The 24,116-nt window shown below is 46.2% G+C and overlaps 1 pseudogene; it reads right to left on the reverse strand.

Moving 5' to 3' along the window:
• Positions 1 to 1,347: 1,347 nt before the first annotated feature.
• LOC136483420 (disease resistance protein RGA5-like) lies at positions 1,348 to 11,534 on the reverse strand (annotated as a pseudogene).
• Positions 11,535 to 24,116: the final 12,582 nt, after the last annotated feature.

Genomic DNA, 24,116 nt, shown 5'->3' on the forward strand with positions numbered 1-24,116 from the left:
CCGGCGGTGGGGGGCGAGGGGCTCCGCCCGAGCCGCCCAGGCACCGACTCGCCAAATCCGCCCCCCGCCTCGCCAGATCCGGGCGACGAGGCCGTGGATCTGCGCTTCGGCGGCCAAGAGGAAGCCACCGTCACCGCCATTCGCCGGCGGCCATGGCCCCATGGCTGCCATCCTCAGAGAAAGAGAGAGGAGGAGGAGGAGAAAGGCCCGGCCGCCGCCATCCTAGCAGCTGCACGGGCATCCGGCAGCCTGCTCCGGCGGCAGCGAGGGCGAGAGGCCGGGGAGGGCGGTCCCTGCGGCTGGGGATGGGAGGCGCCGCCCGAGTCGCTCGGGAGAGCGACGCGGGGGCCGGCTCTGCTGGTAGGCAAGCATTTTGTTGTTGTTGTTGTATAGGCAAGCAAATGTTATTTATTTGCATTAGAAATCAGCCGCTCTACGAAAGTACTAGTACATGCGTGAAGGCAGGAACAGTATTGAGAAACAGAAATACTACTGGTACATAGGGATGAAAACGGTACGGATATTTTCCGACCGTATTCGAAACCGAATCCGTTTAGAGGGGTTGAGATATGTCCGTATCCGAGTCCGGATATCCAACATCCGATACCGTATCCGAATACTCAAATCGCATATTTATGATGTCGATATCCAATCGTATCATATCCGACATAGTTGACACTATCCATATTCGAATCCGAATCCGGATAGAAATATGAAAACAAATGTAATATCGGTGATATCCGTCCGTATCCGATCCGTTTTCATCCCTACTGGTACACACATATAAATAAGAGTGCCCATCGTGAGGATGGTTGTGGATCATGTGTCGTTTCTCTGAACTTGCTACAGACTGCAGTCCTGTTCATGCCCTCCGACAGTCCGACGGCTGCTCATCTACGTATATTCCTGTAAGGCTGAATAACGTGGCGTCGTGTCCATCACCGATTTGACATTGATTTGTATCTTGATATTGATTTGAGGAGCTAATATGGTGTTTGTTTGAGGAATGTGTTAGTTAGTCTATCATTTTGGTTTGTAGAATAGAACGGGTTAATCGTTAACGCATCGTCACCTTATTCCTCGCAAGCTAATAATTAGTACTACTGCAAGGAATAGAGTCATTCCACTAAATTTAAGAAATGCACCCATAATGCATCATCTGCTCTAGAATAGTTTGATTCCTCAGACCAAACACCGTATAATTGATTGTTTTCTGTTCACCTAGTACGAGTATTTGTTAGAGCTACAACATTGTATCTAATAATAACTTGCTTATGGCTGAGCGACGGGAAATAGAGCATCCACAAGCAAAAGTAGCCACAAATTTAACGTGTCCTATGGCTGAGACACGAACCAAGCACGCACATATAGCAAATTTACATATATACAATGTCCAACAATCGTTTTTCACAGTTTCTTGCTAGAAAACAAATGGTACAAGAACACGAACGAGAATCAATGCCTAATTAATCCAAGTGAAGAAGCCAATCCATTCTCCTATGTGGAGGCATCTCAAGAAAGAGCTCCATGAAGATCTTCTTCTTGCCAAACCTGTCAACAGCCTTGGCATATTGTGCTCCACTAACACCAGATAACGCATTGAGCGCTTGCATACTTCTACTTACTAGCTCATTAGTTTGGGCAGAGTTGGACAATGAAGGACTGTGGGCACACGATGGCGGCGATCTTCTTGCCACTATTCTCTGGGGGTGGCCATGTTCGTGCAGGGAAGTTTCCGAGCACCTGAACAGGGAAGATTCTCCTTTAGGTCGATTGTCCTCACTGCTTCCGCTTGTACTAGCAGACAGTTCTGAGCTGCCAGGCTGCTCAGATTTCCTCGTTACTTCAGATTGATTTTCCTCACTGCTTCCACCTCTATTAGCAGACAATTCTGAACTTTCAGGCTCAGACTCTCTCACTCCCTCAGGTTGGTTGTTCTCGCTACCTCCGCTTGTACTAGCTGACAGTTCCCCACCTCGCGGCTGCCCATGCTCCTTTGTGAAAAGTACACGAGGCGTGTTAGAAAGCATGTCCAAGTTCCAAGTTTGTATATTTGATGCCAAATGCTAATAATATTGCAGGTAATGATTAGTACACCATCCGAATTCCATATATTGCACAGAAAATTAAAAGTTTGCTTAGGATGCTTCTGACTACATTACTAGCATTATCGACTTAATGGGAATGGCCAAAAAGAAATAAGACACTAAAACAGGAGTGGGCAAAGAGAGAATTACAAAAAAATTGACGGCTGAAGACAGAATACAACTACAATAATTACTTACAAAAAGAGAGAAAAAAAAGAATCCCCTATTTTTTATTTAAACAATGAAAATGTAGGAAAGTCGACATAACGTATAAACATTTTTTCTTCTTCCGTATGATTGCGCCAAGAGTAAAACATATGCTGCAAGTATTTTTATTATTAACCAATTTTGGATTCAGATGAATTATATGAAAGTTTGGATTAGATAAAGCCAGGTTGATCCTCTGGGTAAGTAGACCAGAAGCTCCATACAGACCAATAAAAAATTCATATAAATAAACAAATATGTGGTGGCATGCATATTTCAACATCACAATCTGCCAAAATTTGGATGTTAGATCAAAACTAGGCATACCCTCCTCAAATTCAGATTGAATATGACAATTTAGCTGGAGGAAACAGAAAGAAAATCTTGACGGATTTCAGGGTCATTTGGAGGCAAACTAGGCACCAAATGTCACACAATCGCAATGTTACCAGCACCTTTTTACAGCCTTGATGGAGGTACCTGATCTTGAAACAATACAAAGGCTCGTATTAAGGGGAAGGAAATGAAAAACTTACTATGTTAGAGCTCGAAGTTGGCAGCAGGAGATTCCGGAACTTAGATTTTATCAGGAGACCAGATCTCTCACAGATTTCGAGCTTGGGATGGTTGGGAAGGGTGGCAGCTGAGCTGCTGATGTCGGTCACCATGGTGTTCATCTCCTCTCTTGCTCCGTAAGAATCAATGATGACCCCAAGATACTTGAGGCTCAAAAGGTTCACGATGCCACTATGGCTGTAGTCGAACCTGGTTGTTTTCTTTGCTTCGAAATAGAGGCGAAAGATTTGGAGGCGCGGCATGGAACCCGGTGCAAACACGAGCCCAATCCCGCCTCCCATTCTGTGGAAATGGAACTGACGAAGATGCTGGAATCCTTGGTCGGCAATGGAGAGAATTTCCCAGGGCCCTCTGAACACTTTGAGGTCAAGAAATAGAAGGCCAGGTATGCAGCCAAGGATACGAGGATCAGCTTCCCCTTCCATCCTGCCTACTGTGATTTCGAGGTGGGTGAGATTAACAAGATTGGCCATCCAGCCATGAACCCTGGGAATGACATCCCATATGACAAGTTTTTGCAGATGTGGAATTGTGAACCCCTCAACCATCAAATATTCAAGAGGAGACTTGTTAATGTCCCAGATTTGTAGTGATTGAAGGCTATGTTTTCCCAATGCACTCAGAGATGATACCAATGTTTGTATTTTGCTGCTTTCCATGTCACCATGCATCTCATCAAGATCCAGGCACTCTATCTCGAGCACTCTCAGTCTTGCCAGCTGCCCTAGCTCTTCTACAAATTCTGTAGACTGGCAGAAGACACGGGATAGCTCCTGCAAAGCTTGCATGCTCCCTATCTTATCTGGCAGCCTAACACCCCTATGAACAAATAACCGGACTAACCTGCATAGTCGGACAAGGGTTGGTGGCAATTTTCTCATTACACTGCATTGTGTTAGATCTAGTGTTTGTAGGAATTGCAGATCCCCAATTTGCTCTGGAAGTTCCACAATGTCTCCTCCCAATCTTAAATATCTCAACTGATGAAATCTTGGTATACTAGCAATAATGCATTTGATCTTCAAGCATTCGCAACCTCCCAGATCCAAAACTCGTAAACAATGAAATTCTGAAACTAGCGATGTGTTACTAGCACACCCAAAGGTATTAAGTGAACGAATCTGCGATCCATTTTTCACAGTGATTTGTTTCACTTCTTCTTCGGTACAATCAGATTGTATCGACAACCTGCGTATCTTATCTGGAAAAGCTTGCAACTCCTGACCACCTAGCCTGGTAATGAAGTTCTCTTTTGTTGACAAGGATATGATAAGATCAAGAACTATATCATGGACTCGACAAGCGTCCACTCGCCCATCATACCAGATATCAACTGGTTGGATCATGCTTCTGTTTATAAGCTCATTGAAGTAGCTCTCTCCGACTTGCTCCAACCTTTGTCCCCTTTCTTCCATAATAAATCCTTCAGCTATCCATTTCCATAATAAATGATCTTTTTTAATCTCATAGTCCTCCGGAAATATACTTAGATATAATAAGCAAGTCTTTAGATGACAAGGGAGATCATAGTAACTGAACAATAGTATCTTTCTCATTCCTTCTAATTTAGGACTACTTTCTAGTGCAGAACTAAGAGAATCCCTTACTCTCTCCCATTGCTCCTTTGTATTTGTATCTGGTTTTGAAGCCAACATACTAGCAATACTGATTATAGCCAACGGCATGCCACCACATCTCTTTAATATTCCAGTCGATACTTCTTTCAGTTGAGGTGGGCAACTGTGTTCAGAGCCAAAAATTCTTCTTAAAAATAGCCTCTGGGAGTCTACATCACTAAGGGGTCCAATTTGAAATACATGATCATGTCTGCAAGGGCAACAAGATTTAGCTACATCAACAATGCGAGTAGTTGTCATTATTTTACTATTGTACTTGTTATCAGGCAATGCACATTTCACGACTTCCCATGCTTGCACGCTCCAAATATCATCAATGACGATCAGGTACCTGTATGTAAATTTGAAGCAGTGAGTCAGTATGGAGTCAAAATGGCAAAGATTGTTTCTGTAGTTTGGTCTATCAGAATTCGGTATATATCATGCTAGAACTTCACAGAAAATCTGAAAAGGATTATGCAAACCACTTTCACCTAATCTAGTTTATAAGGGAAAATAGCAGCAAAGACTCAAATACTGTATGACTTGCATCTCTCTCAACCCCAGGCTCTCTTTATATACCGCAGGCGTACGCGCGGGCCGCGCCGCCGCCGCGCTGGGCGGGCACGCTGGCCGCCCCGCCGCCGCCGCCGCTGCGCTGGGCGAGCGCGCGTGCCATGCCGCCGCGGGCCGCGCGCGCTGGGCGAGCCACGCCGGCCGCCGTGTCAAGGCGGCCGGGGCCCGCTCTGGGAGAGCCGCGCCGGCCGTTGCGCCGGGGCCGCCGGAGCCAGAGCGGGCGAGCCGTGCCCCGGCAGCTGCATCGAGAGACTGAGGGAGAGAGGTGACGGAGAAGAGAAGAAGATGATCGCAGACATTTGATAGGTGAGTGAGTCCCACCCGAATAAAAGAGATGGGTTTTTTCTACTGCAGCAATAGTTCTCTAAAAGCACAAATTCAGTTTTCTTGATCCAGAACCTAACCCTAAACCCTAAAAAAAGTTGGGAGCATATTTGTTGATTTCCTCTAACAATTTCTAAAATATCCATCCTATAAAATATAGAAGACAATTTTACGTCAGAATCGTGGACTATTTCTAATCATCCTAACTAATTTTATATTTTCTATCTTCTTGTATATTTGCATCAAGAACCCTATCCTACCTTTTATTCTTCCCCACATCCTTTTTTCCCAAGTGTGGAAATATTGGAGTTGAGATAAAGAATTGTTGGAGAACATTTTCTTAATCTTGCCAAAAAATTTAGATTGGGAGTGGGTTTTGGAAACTTTTGGAGATGCTCTAACTACCCTAATTTCCTCTCCAATAACAATGACACTTATAACTAAACCAACCTTAATCTTCACGCACCTTTCATCACTATTTATGAAATCCATGACAACCATATCCGGTGCCAAGAATACCACAACATGCCTATCATTGTGATCTCAATTAAGATTCCTAGGTATGTGAATTTTTCCCTATTTTGTGGCTATGTCTTCTAATTTTTTGTATGAATTTTTGGAAAACATTTCTAGGGGGTGGGCCATGTTATTAGTCGCCGCTAAAACTGGTTTTAGGGGCGGCTGCATATCTGCCCCTAGAAAATTGCTAAACCCCATGCTTGATTTCTGGGGACGCTTGAATAAAGGCGGTTGCGTCGTCCTAAAAATTGTTTTTGGTCGTTTCTAGAAATACTCTTGCATTGTTAGTGTGGATATCTAAATTATTTTCTGGCTGTTTAGTATCCAAACTCTTTTCAGACAGATGGTCTGTCGGTCCCTGGATGCTTGCTTGCGTTGCAGGAACGGGAACAAGAAGGCAGGCCTAGCTGATTATAAGTTCATAACCTAGTACCCATTCCCATTTTGGGCGGAACAGATCTACTAATTCTTTTATTAAATAGACCTAGCAGCTAAAAGAGGGTATCCTGAGCAATTGCAAGAATGGGTTCATTGATATTCCTGATACGGTAGATGCTATGACACATACAGTCATACTCAATTCGATGGAATTGTTTGATCTTTTTTTATGAGTCACCGGAGGGGAGAATTCCCCACTTGAATATATTGCATTGGAGTGGTAATTAGGAAGATACAATAGACAACGCACACTTACAACACAACATCACCAACAACACACACGAGACAGAGCGGACGACAACCACAAAACACAGAGAGGAGAACAAAGAACTCTCATGATACACATGAAGTTATTCACCAACTAACACCACCACAAATCGGCTGAACTTCGGCAACCTCCACTTCAATGGCGACGATTAAGCTTCGAGTCAATATGATAGACGACAGTCGTGATTATAATATCTTTAGAGCACATCCAGGACCCAATTGACGCCCACCAACACCCATTATGGGGAGGAAACCACAATGGAGGGAGGGCCGGCAAAAGGAGCGCGAGGAGATCCAAGAGAGGGGATCATGGTCTCGTTACCGACATTTGTTGAGACAAGGCAATCAAGGATCATAGAGAATAGAAAAGTTGGGACATTGGCAGCGTAGTTTGCTGGTTAGAACTTGTGCAGTATCATCAAAGAAGAGGAGGGTTGGATCCTTGGCGCAAGGAGGTGCCAATGATCTCCAAAGCAACACCTCCAGGAAGGGAATGACATGGGAAGATGCCACCATTGCTTGTCCGGGATCACTGGTTTGGGTTTTCACCCGGAGATCAAACTGAACAGGATGGCAGATGGAACCTCGATGACGCCTCCAAGAAGGAATAGGATGCACGCCGATGCCATCATCATAGGCACTGACAACAAGTCGAGCAAGACTTTCGTCTAGAATCCACCGAAACCGCCCCGCATCACAGCAGCAACGCGCCCACGCCTCCACCATGCTGTCACAGCTACCACAGGCACAGGCATGGCCGACGCCTTCGTTTTGCCCACCAGGTGCTCCTGCCCTCCCTGTCAAGAGCTAGAGTCAGCTCTCAGTGGCCGGAGACGGCCATAGAGAGTGGCACAGAGGGGAGGGCGCCCATGGGCACGTGGCCCCACCGTCGGCTTGCCTTCGGCCAAACCGCGCGCACCGTTCCACTGATGGACCCCTGCAAACGCAAGCGTATGGGTACGCTGCCCCGCCACCGGCTAGCCCGCGACCAAATTGCGCACTCCGCACCGCTGCAGCGCCTTTCACACTCACCTAGTGGACATCACCAGATCCGCTCGAGTGGCCGCCAGATCCGACGAAGGGGCGTCGGATCGAAGCCTGGACGCCAAGAACAAGCCGCCACAGGCCAAAGAACCACCGTGGCGGGGGGGTGGAGGGGCTGGAGCGCTGACGGCCCGTCTGCGTCGTTCGGACGAGGTGGACCACGTCCAGCCGCCGCGCCCGCAGCAGCGTGACCGCCGCCACGCCTGCAGCAGCAACGCCGCTATCGCCGCCTCCACAACAGAAGCAGCAACCAGGGTCGTCCCGGAGTCGCTTTGCCGTGCCCACACCATATATCCGGCCCCCCACATGCGCGGATTTGGCTCGATCTCAAAGGCAGGGATCTAGCCGGAGCAAGAACAGATCGAGAGAAGATTGGAGTTGGGAGAAGGAGATGTGGTGGAGGAAGGAGAAGCACGCGGGGCAGCTTTGTTGGGTGCCGCCGCCACAGCCGTAGTGTCGGGAGCCGCAGTGGCAGCGGCCGGGCTGGCCGGGGGAGGTGCGGTTGTTGGCGGCGGGGCGTCGCCCCTCGAGTCGCTCGCGAGGGAGACGACGCGAGGAGCCGCACCGTTTCCTCGAGGTCTTGAATTGTTTGATCTTAAAGGGGATCTTCTATAATTTCGCACATAAGAGGTTATTTCTTGTTTGGGCTTTATGGGAACTTTTGGACCTTAACTTTGGGACCTTCCAGAAGCCAAAAAAGCTTCCGGAAGCCAAAAATGACAGAGCTTTATGGTGTCTTTAGTTGATGCACAAACATATCTATAAAAGACTATAAATTTGAGGGGTGTCACATCACGAATCATTGTTCATCCGGCGCGCACACAGACCCAGATCACTGTATATAAACAGTAACAGACCCAGATAAGGGGTTCTTTTGTTTCACTGTTGCCCGCGTGAAGCGCGGGGTTACCTGCTAGTACAAACTTTAAAATTACGGCCTTTCACATCATCGTGCACTGTTCATCCAGCGTTTCACAGACCCAGAAGGCTGCAGATCAACCGGACCGGCGTGTACTGTTCATCCGGCGTTTTCAACAGTACCAGGGTGCCGGATAAACAGTGCCAGCCCGATAAGTTTTCCCTATAAAGGAACAGTGCCAGCCCGATAAAAAAAATTCCATTTTTTTTCCCACCTCCTTCCCACGCTTCACGCTATAAGAACTTTAAATTTGAGGGGTATCACATTGTGATTACTGTTCCCTATTCATACTGTTCATCTGGCGCGCCCACAGACCTAAATCACTGCAGATGAACACTACGAATCGTGATGAACAGTACCCGACCTGCTAAGGAACAGTCCCAACCCTTTTTCTTTTTTTCAATCACTGTTTCCCGCGCGAAGCGTGGGGTTACCTGCTAGTATTATATTATATATATATATATATATATATATATATATATATATATATATATATATATATATATATATATAGGGAGAGGCTATTCAGTAGTCGGCTACAAAATAAGTTATTCTGTAGCCACCTCTATTTACTATAATTTTATATACTAATTTACGATAATGCCAATACATGTTTACGATAGTTGGCTTACTATAACACATGGGGATATTTACCATAACGTTAAATTAAATCACTTAGTAAGGAGTTACTATAATCTCGTAAATTAACATAGTAATTATCGTAACTCAAAGTGGCTACAAAATAAGTTATTCTGCAGCCAGCTACAGGATAGTAGTTCTATATATATATATATATATAGAACTACTATCCTGTAGCTGGCTGCAGAATAACTTATTCTGTAGCCACTTTGAGTTACGATAATTACTATGTTAATTTACGAAATTTACAGTAACTCCTTACTAAGTGGTTTACTATAACGTTATGGTAAATATTCTCATGTGTTATAGTAACCCAACTATCGTAAATATGTATTGACATTATGGTAAATTAGTATATAAAATTATGGTAAATAGAGGTGGCTACAGAATAACTTATTTTGTAGCCGGCTGCTGAATAGCCTCTCCCTATATATATATATATATATATATATATATATATATATATATATATATATATATATATATATATATATATATATATATATATATATATATATATATATAACTACTATTCTGTAGTTGGCCATAGAATAACTTATTCTGTAGCCACTTTGAGTTACGATAATTACTATGTTAATTTACAGTAACTCCTTACTAAGTTGTTTACTATAACATTATGGTAAATATTCTCATGTGTTATAGTAACCCAACTATTGTAAATATGTATTGACATTATGGTAAATTAGTATATAAAATTATGGTAAATAGAGGTGGCTACAAAATAACTTATTTTGTAGCCGGCTGCTGAATAGCCTCTCCCTATATATATATATATATATATATATATATATATATATGAAACTGAGCATTCACTTTTCACAATTAATAAATGTGAAACTGACATTCAGTTTTCACACGCAGCACTACACGTTCACAATCAGTTTTCACACGCACTAGTATAAATTAAAATTAAGGCGGTGGACGTCTCAATGCTATGTAGGAGTTCCAATTGAAGAGAGTGCTGTGCTAGCTCCCCAAGATCAAAGGTGTGCAGTGGCGGATCTACAGGGGGGGCTGCCGGGGCTACAGCCCCTAAGCTGCCTTAATCCTTTATTAATTACTGTAGCTTAGTGTGAATTCACCTTTAATTTTTAGCTTTAGTCCTAAATCTTCTTTGTTTAGCTCCTCCTTTGTCCCAATCATAGATCCGCCACTGAAAGATGGTAACTAGTAAGCAGCAGTATGCTATGTACACAATTAACCCGGCCCATTAAAGAAAGATAACGATGCGTGCTCAATGGTATAAAAGCATATATAAGCATATTGAGTTGTTATATAAAAAAAGAAAGGGCTGACTGTATAAAAGCGCATATATATATAAACATACACAATAGAGAGAGACAGAGACAGACAGAGATACATACCTCTTGTCCCCGAGGTGAAGCCTGAGATGCTCGATGAGTTGTCGCTCAGTGTCAGTTGGTAGGCCAACGTTGCCCCCCACTTGTCTAAGCATATCTGTCAGAATTTTCTTTGTATTTGGATTGCGGGATACGGACACAAAAGCTGCGCAGTTAAATTGCCACTTGATTTTGGAATAAACTTGAATGGCAAGAGTGGTCTTGCCAAGGCCCTCCGAAACCCAGGATCGACACCACTTTGGGTGGTTGTCTTTTTGCTCGGCGGTCACCCGCCGCTGCCTTGTCGCCCATGAGCAATTCGATGATCTCCTCCCTTGGGCCGTCGATCCCCACGAGCCTATCTGCTCCCACATACAACGCTGGTAGCCGGGGATCAACCTCCACCATACTACTAGTGCTGCTGCCCACACGAACCTGAGCCTCCCCGTCCCCGTGGTCAAGCTTATACCTCTCGTGGCGTTGGCTCGCCTCCATGGCACGAGCTTTGAGTTGTTGAACCAGGTTTGCAATCTTGTGCCGCTCCCGTACCATGCTGATCTTGCTCTTGTCCTTGTCACCGCAGTGGAGCATGAATTGATCGATGCAATCCTCGATGTCGTAGGTCAGCTCCCGGACCATGCCCATCCACTCTTTCGTCTGAGGGTCGACCTCCTCCTCCATGCTGGCCAGCTTCACAAGGAGAGCGCTCATGCTGCGCAGCTCTTCCTTGAGGAAGGTGACCTGGCTTCCCACGCCTTGGAGAAGCTTAAATTCCATCCCTACCATGGTGGTGAGCTTGTTCAGGAGAGGATTCATCACTCCAGTCAGAGCGCTCACCACAAGTCCTGCCATTGTGTGTGTCCCTCTCTCTCTCTCTCTCTCTCTCTCTCTCTCTCTCTTTCTTTCTTTCTCTCTCTCTCGTGATGTAAATATGAAGATTGATTTATATCAGCTAGCTATCTCAAAGGGTGAATATATATACTACACAGACACCACAGAAAGACTATTATTATTGCTAAGTGATGCTGCTTTATTTCCATCATCACCGTATACCGTGTCTTCTCCGTGTTATTAGATAGATAGACACGCGTTCCTTTTTTGCCCCCCTTTCTCACACAACGACAGGCGCGTCGTTTGCTCCGTGTCCTTGACTATATTTTCCGTGTCACTGCTTGCAGAGATTCCATCCGCGTTTGTGTTTTATACTACTACTGTAATACTAAATGAGTAAAGTGCACGCTGATCCTTAAACTTTTAAAGCATTCCTATCTAGATCCTCGAAAAAAAACGACTATCTGAGTCCCTAATCTACTGCCCCCGCACACTAAGGGCTACTTTGGAAGCCGAGATCCCCGCCGGGTTCCCGGCGATTTCCCGGGGTGAGGAACCCGCGGGGCGATCTTAATGGAGACAGGGATCCCGATCTTCCGTCAGGTGATGATAACTATCGTTGTGGCGGAGAATGACACACCGATCCGGCTTCAGATCGAAAGATCGAACCCTGCAATCTTAGCACCACAGCTTCTCTGGTTATCAACCAAGTCACGGACCAGGTTGACCTCGCCAAGAAGGCTAATCCCTGCCTGCGCAACGAAGAACACAAGCAAGAACAAGAAAGAACGCAACCAAATTGCAGATGAAAGATTAATCTCACGAGTTGGGGTCTCACAAACCGAAGAATGGCGAAACTGTTTCTTGACAGAATAATCTAAGCAAAACCCGAACCCTAATGGAGGGGCGGCGGCTGTTTATGAATACTCTAGGGTCGTGCAAGACCCCTGGACGCGCCCCTAATAGGCCCAAACTCGATACACGGTCCAACGGACCAAAAGACGGTGTCGCAGCACCCTGGCAGATTCTGGACGCTGACTTGTTTCGACGATTCCTGTTGATTCCGAACAGCTTTTGACGTGAAACCACTTGGATTAGCTTCCTTATCAAATTAGCTTTCCATCCATATGTGGATCATCGAAAACGGAGTCCGGATACGTCCTGGGCGACCAGTTTAAGGCAGACTGGTCCTGAGGCCGAGGCAGACTCGAATTCGTGTTGGACTAGGCCTCCGGCTTGTGTTGGACGTCCTTGCTGGTCATCATCACCTCCTCCACGTCCTATTAGTCCCTCTTGACCCTCTCCAATGTTCCTAAGCAAGATAACATCATTAGGTAGTAATCTATTCTCAAAAGTATGAAAAGGATCGCTTAAGAACGAGCTCACCTGTAAATTGAGTTGACGCATTCGAGCCCGGGTCATTGGACCTTGCATGACGGTTGGAGGATCAGCTGGTACATCCAAAGGAGTGATGTCCTCATCATCCTCCCCCTCTTGAATTGGAGTCGTCCTCGACTCAAGCTCATCTTCTTCTCCCAAATAAGGTTTCAAATCTGCAATGTTAAATGTGGGACTAACCCCGAACTCGGGTGGCAACTCAAGTTTGTATGCATTATCATTTATTTTCTCAATAATCTTATAAGGACCAGCTGCTCTTGGCATTAATTTAGACTTACGTAGCTCAGGAAATCTATCTTTTCTTAAATGTAACCAAACCAAATCACCCGGTTCAAGTTTAACCTCTTTTCTACCTTTACTACCAGCAATTCTATACTTTTCATTCATGCTTTCAATATTTGCTTTAGTTGTTTCATGCAACTTACGAATAAAATCAGCACGCTCTCTAGCATCACTATGTATTCTCTCAGTGGTAGGTAAAGGCAAAAGATCAATAGGAGCACGGGGGTTAAAACCATACACTACCTGAAAAGGACTTATCTTGGTGGTGGAATGTTCCGCCCTGTTATATGCAAACTCCACATGCGGCAAACACTCTTCCCACATCTTCAAATTGCGCTTCAAAATGGCTCTCAACATGGTGGACAATGTTCGATTCACAACCTCAGTTTGCCCATCAGTTTGGGGATGACATGTTGTAGAAAACAGCAGCTTGGTCCCCAATTTATTCCACAATGTGCGCCAAAAATGATTCAAGAATTTTGCATCACGATCTGAAACAATAGTAGAAGGCATACCATGCAAGCGAACAATTTCTTGAAAGAAAAGGTCAGCAATATGAACAGCATCGTCGCTCTTATGACAAGGAATAAAATGTGCCATCTTAGAAAAACGATCAACCACCACAAAAATACTATCCCTCCCCCTCTTAGTCCTTGGCAATCCCAACACAAAATCCATAGATATATCTGCCCAAGGAGTAGAAGGAACAGGAAGAGGCATATACAAACCATGTGGGTTCAAACGCGACTTAGCTTTTTGACATGTGGCACACCGAGCCACGTACCGCTCCACATCACGCCTCATCCTAGGCCAAAAGAAGTGTGTGGACAGCACCTCCTCCGTCTTCTTGGCACCAAAATGTCCCATCAATCCGCCTCCATGTGCCTCCTGCAACAACAAAAGACGAACGGAACCAACTGGAATGCATAGACGGTTAGCTCTAAATAAAAACTCATCGCTGATCATAAACTTATTCCATGTGCGTCCCTCTCTACAATTAAGCAACACATCCTTAAAATCAGAATCAAACGCATATTGTTCTTTAATGGATTGAAGACCAAAAATCCGGCAATCAAGTTGAGACAGCAATATATATCTTCTAGACAAAGCATCAGCAATCACATTATCCTTTCCTTTCTTGTGTTTAATAATGTAAGGAAAAGACTCAATAAATTCAACCCATTTAGCATGCCTACGATTCAGATTATTTTGAGAGCGAAGATACTTAAGCGATTCATGATCAGAATGAATAACAAATTCTTTAGGCCACAAATAATGACGCCACGTCTCTAAAGAACGGACAAGTGCATACAATTCTTTATCATACGTGGAATAATTAAGAACAGGACCATGTAATTTTTCACTAAAGTAAGCAACAGGTTTACCATCTTGCATCAAAACACCACCAATACCAAGTCCACTAGCATCACATTCTAGCTCAAAAGTCTTACCAAAATTTGGAAGTTGCAGCAATGGTGCGTGTGTAAGCTTGTCCTTCAAAGTGTCAAAGGACTCCTCATGTGCCTCTCCCCAATGAAACACCACTCCTTTCTTTGTCAACTCATGCAATGGGGCAGCAATGGTGCTGAAATCTTTGACAAAGCGGCGGTAGAATCCTGCAAGAACAAGAAAACTCCTCACCTGTGTGATGGTTTGGGGAACCGGCCAGCTCTTTATGGCTTCAATTTTCATCTCGTCCACCTCAATTCCCTATGGAGTTACAACATAGCCAAGAAAAGAAACTCGATCCGTGCAAAAGATGCACTTCTCAAGGTTACCAAATAAACGTGCATCACGTAAGGCATTAAAAACAGCACGTAAGTGATCCATATGTTCATCAAAAGACTTGCTGTAAATCAATATATCATCAAAGTAAACTACCACAAAATGACCAATAAAAACTCTTAAAACCTCATTCATTAAGCGCATGAAAGTGCTAGGTGCATTTGTCAAACCAAAAGGCATAACTAACCACTCATATAACCCGAATTTGGTTTTAAATGCAGTTTTCCATTCATCTCCAAGTTTCATTCTAATCTGGTGGTAGCCACTTCGCAAGTCAATCTTAGTGAAAATTATAGAACCACACAACTCATCAAACATGTCATCTAGCCTAGGAATAGGATGACGATACCGAATAGTAATATTATTGATGGCTCTACAATCAACACACATACGCCAACTTCCATCTTTCTTAGGAACCAAAAGTACAGGAACGGCACAAGGACTAAGGCTTTCACGTATATACCCGCGGTCCAAAAGGTCTTGGACTTGCCGCTGAATTTCCTTAGTCTCCTCAGGATTGGTTCGATATGCAGCTCGGTTGGGCAAGGTCGCTCCCGGAATCAAATCGATTTGATGCTCTATCCCTCTCATAGGTGGCAGCCCTGGGGGTATCTCAGCTGGAAAAATGTCCTCATACTCCTGCAAAAGGTTAGTGATAGCAGGAGGTACCGAGCTAGCAATATCATCAAGTGAAAACATAGCTCGTTTGCATACCAAAGCATAGCAAATGTCATCAACAGAAATTTCAGCAAAGTTACATTTTATTGCAAGCATAACACCACCCTTCAATTTAATCCCCTCAGCCTTAGAAATAGATGTAGACTTATCCTTTTTAGGTGGGAAAATAGAATTAGCAACTTGCTGATTTTCAGATTGAACATCATTCAAACTAGCAGCGCGTTCTCTATCAGCTTGTACAATTTGAGCAGGGGTCAAAGGTACCAAAGTAATTTTCTTTCCTTTATGCACAAAAGTGTATTTATTACTTCTACCATGGTGTGTAGCATCATTATCATGTTCCCAAGGACGACCCAATAAAAGTGAACAAGCTTGCATAGGTACCACATCACAATCAACAGAATCAGCATAAGAACCAATGGAAAATGAAACTCTGCAAGTTTGTGTTACCTTTGCTTTACCAGAATCATTTAGCCACTGAATATGATATGGACGTGGGTGTGGGCGTGTGGTCAAGCTAAGCTTCTTGACCAAATCAGAATTCACCAAATTATTGCAGCTACCTCCATCAATAATGACACGTGCTCGACGGTCGTTGATGACGAAGAAAATCTGGAACAAGTTATGGCGTTGTAGCTTCTCAGGCTGCTGGACTTGTGAGCTGAGCACCCGCTGTACAATAATGCTCCTATAGGACGCCGTGGCTTCGTCACCAAGGACTTCGCCGTCCTCCTCATCTGCATCTTGGTCTTCTTCATCCTCAATGTCAGAGGTGCTGATGTAACCATCTTCTGTAGCAATATATGCTCGCTGACTTGGGCAGTCCTTCTGCACATGGCCAATACCATGGCAGCGGTGGCACTGAATACCCAAAGTGCGTCCCGTCGATGCAATGGATGAGGAACTCTTGGTAGGCACCTGCAAAGAATTTTTACCTGAATCTGAAAGTCATGCGGGAGGTGTCTTAGGTGTAGCGGAAACTCCAGAGGTTGTTGGTCGCTTGCTCGCTGGTGGAGGCGTCCGAAAAGTGGTTGGCTTGGTCAGCCCCGAAGATGGTGCCGAGCGTGGCGTGTATGTGCTGGTGCTGACCTTGCTCTTGCCCTACTGTTCATGCCCCTGCAATTCCTTTTCTGCAAGCATAGCAAACTGAAACAACTGGTTGACAGTGTTAAATTCTTTATAATCAACAATGTCCTGAATGTCACGCCTCAAACCAGAATAAAAACGACAAATGGCATCTTCGTTTCCCTCTACAACACTACAGCGCATCAATCCCTTTTGGAGCTCACCATAGTAATCCTGTACAGATTTATCTCCTTGTTCTAAACGCATCAATTTCTTACGCAAGTCTCTATGATAAGAAGGAGGAACAAAACGATCACGCATAGCTACCTTAAGTTCTTCCCATGTACCAGGTAAAGCATCTTGTGCAGCTAGTCCATTCCACCAAATAATGGCAAAATCCTTAAACTCACTAGTAGCTTGTCTAACTCTATGTTGCTCAGGTACAAGGTGGGCACTAAACTTTTGTTCTACCGTCATCTCCCAATCAAGATATCCCTCAGCATCATAATGACCCGAAAAAGATGGTATTGTGAACTTAATCTTAGCATAAGGATCATCGGGCACACGGTGATTATTACCTTGACGGTGGTGGTGGTGGACACCACCCATACCTGTCGTGTTGCGGCGAAGACGTTGCCGTAATCTCTCTTGTCGGATAGCTGCTCGACCTATGTTTCTAGCGGCATCATGCACCGTGTCTTGACCATCGGTGTTGCTGCCAGAAACGTCGTTGTTGCCCGCCACAAAGGTTTCCAACTCAGTAACCTTGTCGGTTAGCGTGGAAATTCGCTTGTCCAATCTCTCCATGCAATTGCCAATGTTGAGTTCAATGAGTGCGTCAGTGACGGCCTTCCTGACGGCCTCATTCATCCTTTTTTGGGCATCCTCTACAACAGATTGTAGTTGCTCTTGGCTGACACACTCGTTGAAACCCTTAGGATTGTTATCTGCAGTTTGTTCGCCTCCTGCCATTGGAAACACAAAAACAGGAACAACCAGGTGAAAGTTATCCCTACCAAATGACTACGTGGTTGTAGTGGTCTCACTTTTCACAGCAAGTTGAAGCGTCTTACCAAGCTCTTACCAAGTTCTTACCAACACAAGCAGTGGGCGGTACAACCGGCGGCTGGTTCGTGATACCTGTGAGGTAGTGGTACCGAGATTGTAAGGCTCTTTGTCTGTACTGATCTGAAAAATTTGTGGAGCTTGGAAGGCAAACAAAGAGTAATATATATATCTGGCACACAAGTCAGTAACAGAAAATAATGCTGAATTATAGTCCAAAGTACTTGTTCTCGTTGCTGGTCTAAAGTGTTGCAAGTACCAGGTTGTGACAAAAGTATGGTGGATAGCAAGGTGATAGGTATGAGAAAAACAAGTATGATGGATGGAAACAGCAACACAAACAAGGAACCAGACAGCACACGCAAACACAGCTCACTTTGGGCTTCTCTATGTGCTCCTCTAGATATTGTTCCTCTTTTGCCCCTCTCGTTTTTTCTATTTTTTGGGCTGTCGTTGTTTTTTTGGGAAATTTTGACTTTTTTATTTTATTTTTTTGATATTTTTTCTTTACTTAGGAGCACAAAAGCAGTAACCACAGAAAATATGAGCTCAAAAAAGTGTAAGACGTGGCCTGTGGAATTTTCAGAAAACTAGATGAAAATTGACAAAAACCTTGTGACCACGAAACGAGGATCTTGTGACCACTTTTTGGCCAATCTAAAAATTCCGAACCCCAACAAAGTGGGGATGGACGGATCCGAAATTTTTTTCTGATCGATTTGCATATATGGAACGTCGAAAACGGAGTTCGTATGCGAAAACTAGACCAGTTTTAAAAATTGGCTCCGAATTAGAGGACAAAACGGGAACAATGTGTGCAAAATTGGTCACAACAGCCAAGATTTGATGGAAACGATGGGGGAAAACACACGAACTGGACTCTAACACGACCTAACCAGCAACAAGACCTCGACTAGGACACAAACTCAACACGACGGACTCTGAAACTGAAATATGCAAAGGCTATGGCGCGGAAGGTTCTAGGATAGGAAAAACGAGTATGGCACTGGACTATGGGACGAATACGAAACACTCAAACTAGGGAATAACAAGTGAACCTGACGGTATACCTTAGCTCTGATTACCACCTAATGGAGACGGGGATCCCGATCTTCCGTCAGGTGATGATAACTATCGTTGTGGCGGAGAATGACACACCGATCCGGCTTCAGATCGAAAGATCGAACCCTGCAATCTTAGCACCACAGCTCCTCTGGTTATCAACCAAGTCACGGACTAGGTTGACCTCGCCAAGAAGGCTAATCCCTGCCTGCGCAACGAAGAACACAAGCAAGAACAAGAAAGAACGCAACCAAATTGCAGATGAAAGATTAATCTCACGAGTTGGGGTCTCACAAACCGAAGAACGGCGAAACTGTTTCTTGACAGAATAATCTAAGCAAAACCCGAACCCTAATGGATGGGTGGCGGCTGTTTATGAATACTCTAGGGTCGTGCAAGACCCCTGGACGCGCCCCTAATGGGCCCAAACTCGATACACGGTCCAACGGACCAAAAGACGGTGTCGCAGCACCCTGGCATATTCTGGACGCTGACTTGTTTCGACGATTCCCGTTGATTCCGAACAGCTTTTGACGTGAAACCACTTGGATTAGCTTCCTTATCAAATTAGCTTTCCATCCATATGTGGATCATCGAAAACGGAGTCCGGATACGTCCTGGGCGACCAGTTTAAGGCAGACTGGTCCTGGAGACCGAGGCAGACTCGAATTCGTGTTGGACTAGGCCTCCGGTTTGTGTTGGACGTCCTTGCTGGTCATCATCACCTCCTCCACGTCCTCTTAGTCCCTCTTGACCCTCTCCAATGTTCCTAAGCAAGATAACATCATTAGGTAGTAATCTATTCTCAAAAGTATGAAAAGGATCGCTTAAGAACGAGCTCACCTGTAAATTGAGTTGACGCATTCGAGCCCGGGTCATTGGACCTTGCATGACGGTTGGAGGATCAGCTGGTACATCCAAAGGAGTGATGTCCTCATCAGATCTCTCCCGTGCCAATTTTGCGCGACGTTTGGAAGCTCGCGAGACACGGGATCTCAGCCCCCTTCCCTGCGTTTTCCACGGGGGACAAATCCACGAGACAATAGGCCAGGAGCGCTTCCCCGCCACCTGTTCCCACGAGCCGCGACTCCCCTCCAACGGGCGCACCGTTTGGACGCGGCATTGGTGATATTGCCTATTCAAAAGCAAGAAGAGAGGCGGCAGTTTTTCTGATTTTTTAGATCATCTTTGATACATGTGATTTCTGCCTTCTTCTTCCCAAACAACGACAGGGAATTGAAACCCTGGTGGGTAGGTCTGCCCAGGGAAATGCATTGCCATCAAAATCTGTCCCAGGTGCTTTCCTTCCCTGGGTTAGGTTCCCTTCACTTCCAAAGTAGCCCTAATGGTCCAAAACCGGGCACGCCAGCGCCAGCATTGGCCATGCCACAGTGGCAGCTTGACGCCGGGGCCTTGCCAACTTCTCAGAAAACCCCCGCCCTATTTCTTTTTCTCACTCTCAAGTCCATCCTCCATAAGGATGAAAACGGAACGGAAATATCCCGAACCGAACCGCATCGTTTTCTATATTTAATCCGATCGAATTCGCATTTTCTTATCCGACTTTACCGTTTTCGCTTTCGCATTTGAGATGTTTCGTATTTCAAATGTAAAAGTAGAAAACGGTTTACACATTTTTCGACCGTTTTCTACTTTTCTACTTTTAATTTGAAATATTCCGAATTCAAAATTCGGTTTAAACCGAATTTGGCCAACTACACAGGTCAAACAACCCAATTACAAGCTGCTCACCACGGAGTTGCGTTCTTTCTACTGGTGGCTAGCTGTTCTCTCTTATAGACGGCGCCCAGCCTCATCTCTCTTATTATGTATTTGGTCGTGCACTTGTTTAATGCTATGCACTTGAACTAGATCATGCACTTGTTAGTTGTGAACTTGTTATGTATTTGGTCGTGCACTTGTTTAATGCTATGCACTGTGGGTCGGTATTTCGTATTGAATTTTCGCATACCGACCGTGTTCGACATAATTCCGCTCGAATTGGTTCGTTTCCGAAATTCTAGATATTCCATAAGTTCGTGTTCGTTTTCGTGTCCGGCTTGTCCGCTTTCGCTTTCGTTTTCGTATTTCAAATGTAAAAATAGAAAACGGTTGAGGAGTTTTTCGACCGAGTTCGACCGTTTTCATTCTTAATCCTCCACCGCCGCCATGCTCTCCTAGCTCGCCAAGGCGTTGCACGCCAGGGGGTTGCCGCGTCACCTATGTCGACTCCGAGTAGCCTGCTCCGGTCCCGCGGCCAGGACTCCCTTGCCGGCATCGATGGCTTTCGCTTCGAGGCCGTCCCCAACGGCCTGCCGCAGTCCGACAACACGCAGGACATCGCCGTGCTCTGCCTGTCCACCACCGAGCATAGCACCGCGCCTTTCAGGGACCTGCTGGCGAGGCTGAAAGCCACGCCCGGCAGCCCGCCGGTCAGCTGCGTCATAGCTGACGGCGTGATGAGCTTTGCGCAGCTGGTCGCCGAGGAGATGGGGATCCTGGCCCACCAGTGCGTGCGGCTTCATGGGGTACCTCCACTTCATCGAGCTTATCAGACGAGGCTACCTGCCGCTGAAAGGTACCGAGTGTTGGCATCAGTTCTGTTGGTTTCAGGCAAGAATTGCATCGAGTTGAGCTCGGATCTGAAACCAATAATTTGCTTAGACGAAAGTGACCTGACGAACGGGTACCTGGACACCGCAATCGACTGGATCCCCAGCATGCCGGGCATCCATCTAAAGGGCATCCCCAGCTTCATCAGGACGACGGACCGGGACGACGTGATGCTCAACTTCGACGGCGGCGAGAGGCATAGAACGCGCGCAAGGTCCACGGGGTCATCCTCAACACGTACGATGTGATGCTCAACTTCGACGGCGGCGAGGCGCAGAACGCGCGCAAGGTCCGCGGGGTCATCCTCAACACGTACGACGCGCTGGAGCAGGACGTGGTCGACGCGCTGCGGCGAGTTCCCGCTCACCACGTTCGCGAACGTCGCGCGAGGAGGCGGGCTCGACGCCATCGGCGGGAACCTCGGGAAGGAGGACACGGGCTGCCTCAGGTGGCTGGACACGCAATGGCCGGGCTCGGTGGTGTACGTCAACTTCGGCAGCGTCACGGTGATGACCGCCGCTCAGCTCTCCGAGTTCGCCTGGGAACTAGCGGGCTGTCGGCGCACGCGGCCCGGAGCGCCGCCACCATGCCGGGCGCGGCCACGGCGACCGACGAGTCCCGCGACACCAGCGCCGCGCACGCGTGCTCGGCACCACGACGCCGGCCTCCTGCGCCAAGGACGGCCGCGCGGCCTCCAAGGACGCGAGGGAGGCCAGCACGGCCACGGCCCGCTCGCGGATGTCCTCGCTGGCGGTGGAGTCGAGCAGCGCTGCCACTGCGGTGACAGCCGGCAGCGCCGGCTCGGTGCACGCCGACTCCTCCAGCGCAGCGGACGGGGTGAGTTTTTTTTTTTTTGAGAAATTGGCATGGCCCTCGCGTCCAGCTGCCACCGTGGCACCGTGGCATGCCACGTCAGATGCTGGTGCTGGCGTGGCGGGTCTTGACTAGGGATGAAAACAGATCCGATACAGACGGATATCACCGATATTACATTTGTTTTCATATTTCTGTCCGGATTCGGATTCGAATACGGATAGTGTCAACTATGTCGGATAGGATACGATAGGATATCAACATCATAAATATACGATTTGAGTATTCGGATACGGATACGGTATCGGATGTTGGATATCCGGACTCGGATACGGACAAATCTCAACCCCTCTAAACGGATTCGGTTTCGAATACGATCGGAAAATATCCGTACCGTTTTCATCCCTAGTCTTGACCATTGGTGTGCGAGGGCAGTAGATTAGGGACCCAGATAGTCATTTTTTTAGTTCGAGGACCCAAATAATAATGCCTCAAAAATTTAAGGACCCTGTGCACTTTACTCATGCTAAATTATCCGCGTCCTTGACTATCTGCTCGACAACTCGACAACTACTATAATACTAAATCACCCTTCCCTTTTTCTGTCTTGCATCGGCATCAGGATTCTGGAGCTCAGGACTAGCCCTAGGCATTCGGTACTACCGAACCGAACCGAATTGAATCCTCGGTTCCTCGGTTCTTCGGTTCCCAGGAAAGTCGGTACCGATCGGTTTTTCCAAAAAATCGGTACCGACGAAGTTCGGCTTCGGTTAGTTCGGTTCGGTTTCGGTTCCGAACCGAACTAACCGATGAAAGCTCTAGTTTGGTTTTGGTGAATTGATGAAACCCTAAGTGCTAACCTAGTTTATCAAGTGATCATGAGATAGGTAGCACATTCCAAGTGATGAAGCAAATGAAGATCATGACATGATGATGGTGATGCCATGGTGATGATCAAGCGCTTGGACTTGAAAAGAAGAAAGAGAAAAACAAAAGGCTCAAGGCAAAGGTATAAATAATAGGAGCTATTTTGTTTTGGTGATTAAGACACTTAGAGAGTGTGATCACATTTAGGTTTGATAGTCGTACTATTAAGAGGGGTGAAACTCGTATCGAAATGCGGTTATCAAAGTGCCACTAGATGATCTAACTCATTGCATATGCATTTAGGATCTAGTGGAGTGCTAACCCCTTTGAAACTGTTTGTGAAAATATGTTAACACATGTGCACAAGGTGATACACTTGGTGGTTGGCACATTTGAGCAAGGGTTAGGAACTTCAACGGCGCCCTAGACATAAAAGATGGATGTTGGTGTTTCGAACAAACACCGGCTAGTAAATTTATAATTGGTGCGCATTAGGCCCGGATGGTGCGCTAATAGACACAAGGTTTATACTGGTTCGAGTTGAATGTCCCTACGTCCAGTCTATTGCCGCTCGTGTTATTCGCACCGAAAATGGTTCGTAGTAGGGGGTATAAATGGTCGAGAGAGGGACTGGTCCCAAGTCTCTGATAGAATGGTCGGGAGGACGCCAAGAGCCCGGTGACAGCTTGGCTGTGTGTGATGTGTGTTGTTGAGTTGTGTCGGTTAAGAGTCGATCCCCTTAGTGAGGGGCCCTGCCCTCCCTTTTGTAGACTAAGGTGGGAGCAGGGGTTACAGATGGGAGAAAGGAGAAAAAACTAGAGGCCAAGGAGCCCCTCCGTAGGTGTTGGGTCCTCCTTTTCCGCTGAGCTAGCCTTGCTGACACGGTCGAATGGTGTCAGGGCTTGGCACGTTCACCAGACGCCTGCTTGCTGACGATGCCACGCCCTTACCTGATCAACAAGTGGTCACGTCTCGTCCCGCCCCCCCCCCCCAGGCGGCGTGTCGGATCAGGGCGTGCACCTATAGCCCTATGGGGGGCGGACGGTGTGGTGACTGCACGTTCGCCATTGTAGAGGGCACGAGT

The sequence above is a fragment of the Miscanthus floridulus genome, chromosome 9 (assembly GCF_019320115.1).
Source record: "Miscanthus floridulus cultivar M001 chromosome 9, ASM1932011v1, whole genome shotgun sequence".
NCBI lineage: Eukaryota > Viridiplantae > Streptophyta > Magnoliopsida > Poales > Poaceae > Miscanthus > Miscanthus floridulus.